Raw genomic sequence first — 3498 nt, forward strand, 5'->3', positions numbered from 1 at the left:
TACTTCATTTAGTATCAAGTTTTTTGACAACACTAATACTGCCATCTGGGGTGATTAGTTGCCCCTGGGCCTGTTGTCTTGCCTCTGCTGGCTGTGGACCCGGCCACTGGTGGGCAAACGCTGGTTTTTCCCTGGGTGTGGGTCTTGGCCCTTCTGCTGCAATCTCGAATGGGGGGCTCCCTGGGCCCACACCGGGGGTTGGGTGTTGGGGCATGGGTAAGTTTGGGGAGTGGGTGGTTGCGGGGGGCCTTGAAGCTGGTTTTGGAGGCAATGGCGGGGTGCATTGTGTCCCTGGCCCCTGGAGCTTGCTTGGCTGTGTGTGGGAAGGGGGGGAGCGCCGCTTCTCGACATGGGGTCTCTGAGGCTTTAATGTTGGGACATGGGTGGGTGTGGGGGGTTGGTGCTTGCGGAGGGCCTTGACGGCGGGGTGTGTTTGGTCCCTGGCCCCTGCAGCTTGCTTGGCTTTGTGTGGGAAGGGGGGGAGCGCTGCTTCTCGGCATGGGGTCTTTGAGGCTTTAATGTTGGGACATGGGTGGGTGTGGGGGGGTTGGTGCTTGCGGGGGGCCTTGACGGCGGGGTGTGTTGGGTCCCTGGCCCCTGCGGCTTGCTTGGCTTTGTGTGGGAAAAGAAGGAGCACCACTTTTTGGCCTGGGATGTCTGGGGCTTCTCGTGGGGCGACTTGGCCTTGAGGCGGTTGGCTGGAGCCTCTTGAAAGCAGCTTTTTATGGCATTGATCTGTTTCCACAGAGCCGAGCCGGGCTCAGCCTTCATCTCTTGAACTTTACTCAACCCACCACTCATCACAAACTCTTGCCGAGCTTCGCTGTCATGAGGCAGCACCTTGCTGAACTTGCCGAGCACATGATTGAGGATGTTGCTGGGGGCATTGTTGAGGAGAGGCTCTAAACTGGGCAGGTGAGTGCACTTCAGCAGGATGTTCTTCAGAGACTTCTCCAAGCTGCTCGCCCCTGTGTAGAACAGCAGCACTTTAGGCAGTAGGCCTGCAGTGGCCACAGCCTTTGCGTGCTCTGGTGTATGATGTCCAATCTGACCAATGGACCAAACTGTGGCCCCCTTGATGTGTTCGTTATCTTCCTCGGACAGACAGATGGCCAGCTGGTGCAACCCCTTGGAGAGGATGACGGCCATAGCTAGGTTTTCACCATGAGAAGCGACGCATCCCAGCACCATGATCCCGGGAATTTTCATGCTTCCATGGCTTTTATCAAGGTAGTCCACCACCTCCGCTAAACCACCGCAGTTCACAAACTTCTGAGCAAACTCTGCATTGTGTCTCACCACTTCCCACATCAGGGTGATGACATCTGTCTTTACATGTTCATCTGGGTCCTGGAGGCAGACCATGACTTCTGAGAAAATGTCCTCCGCGATTACCATCTCAGCCAATTTTACCGAGTGTTTAGTGATCTGAATGAGAGTGGACAGCACCTGCCTCTTGACTTTGGCATCTGGGCTGCGGATCATCTGTGCCAGGAGTGCAATGGTGTCCATGTTGACTTCTTCCCAAACCAGTTCAGAAGTGTTTAGGGACAACGGTAGAGAGACTGCATCTGCATCCACCACAGCCTGAGCCGGCATTGCATTTTGTTGTGCAATGTTGCCCGGAGCCCAGGCGGCAGCCTCTTTTACCTCGGGGTCCTTCAAAGAGATGCCCAAAGCATCCAACCCACCACAGTCAACCACAGCCTGGGACAGCTCAGGCGAGTGATTGGCCACAGCACGCAGCACAAACGCTGCAGCCTTCTTATAATGCTGATCCTGTGAAGGAATAGACTTGATCAACTGGCCCAGGATGTCTTTCTTCACCACAATCATTGCCAGCTCTTCACTGTGTTCTACAAGGTGACCCAGAGCCACAGCTGCATTGTGCTGGATGCTGGGATCCTCATCCATCGTGAGAAGGCGGAACTGGGAAATAATTTTTTCCTTTTGGTGGAAGTTCATGTTCTGAGGGTTTTTTGACAAATCAACAAATGTCTGCATAAATTCCGTCCTTAACAGCAGGAAGCGGTCATAGGCTTCAATCATCTGTTGTTGAATCATGGTGGGTCTGTCAGAAGATGACTCCATATCAACTTTTTGGTTTAAGAGAGTGCTTTCCATTTTGTTCTAAAATTGTTTCTGTAAATCCTTGTTGAGGTAATAAACTGTGTTTGTTATTGACCTGAATATGAGTGGCTGCTTCAAAGGATTCTTTCAACTATTAGGCATCAAAGGAACATTTGATTCTAATAGAACCTGTGACATCATCAACTGCAAAGGAATATGCTGACTCCTGATTGGCTGCAGATGAGAAGCTGTGATTGGCTGCAGATGAGAAGCTGTGACATCAACAGCAGAAGGAAATACTGACTTCTGATTGGCTGCTGAATAAGACTTGTTAGTTCACACAGGGATGATGCTGGTTGCCCTTTGGTCTTTACCCATATGCTGGGGTCTCAGGTGGGGTGCTCCCTGGACCCCCAACTGGGGGGGTTAAGGGTGCGGCATTGATGGGTGTGGAACAAGATTTTTAGGGACATTCTTGGCTAAATTGTGGGGAAAATGGCCCGTGGCCCTCGCTAATTTCCGACATGGGAATTTATCGTTTCTATCGTGGGATGATATATTCTGACCAGTGATAATGGTTTTGACGATATATCGTCAAAGATACCATATTGCACATTATACACTTCATTTCTTAAAATTTGTGACTTGTCTTTGCAGTAATAAATGCTTTCTTGTTAAAAACTGGTGTCCTTTCTGGGTCTCGTTTTGTTCTTTTGACTTATTTTATGACTATAAGGGAAGTAAAACCAATTTCCAGTCAACATAAAGCTCATAAATATTAAAAAAATGTACACAATTGGAAGAATTTCAACTCCAAATTTCCTCACTTGAGATGAAATATGAACCAACTAAACTTTTAGTGGCCCTAGACATACAAACCTTATTTCTTGGGCAGTTTTGTTCATAAATAATAGTGCAACTGGCTTTGTCATTGGTGTTGAAAAACTAAGTTCAATGGCCACATACGACTAAGTTTGTGCTCACGTGGGCCAAACCAAAAAAAATTGTGAAGGAGGACAGCACAAATTCCAAATAGTGGTGCCCTATTTATGCACATTTACATATAATAGATATTTTAAGTCACTTTTGATAACCTAAAATTTACTTGAATTTGTAACTGAGTTTCTCAAAACTTGCAATGTAAACTGCCAGAGTTCTGTGGGATAATTTACTAGAATTTTAGAAAAAATGCGATTAATATTAATATTACTACAATGTGGTATAGCTAATGCAAGCCCCAATGGATTTTTGGTGTTTTATTGATTTTGGAAATTTGGAGGGAGTGATATAACTGCAACTTACTGTTTATGAGGTTTCACAAAGATAGGTTTCTGCTGTATTTCTATATTTTTTTCTTTCAGTGGGCCAAACTAGATACTCTGGTGGGTCGAATTTGGGCCACATGCCTTAAGTTTGACACACAATATG

General features: G+C 47.4%; 1 pseudogene; it reads right to left on the bottom strand.

Annotated features, from left to right (window-relative positions):
• Positions 1-366: 366 nt before the first annotated feature.
• Positions 367-2167, bottom strand: LOC114464302 (sperm-associated antigen 6 pseudogene; annotated as a pseudogene).
• Positions 2168-3498: the final 1331 nt, after the last annotated feature.

This window comes from Gouania willdenowi, chromosome 6, assembly GCF_900634775.1.
Source record: "Gouania willdenowi chromosome 6, fGouWil2.1, whole genome shotgun sequence".
Classification (NCBI taxonomy): Eukaryota; Metazoa; Chordata; class Actinopteri; order Blenniiformes; family Gobiesocidae; genus Gouania; species Gouania willdenowi.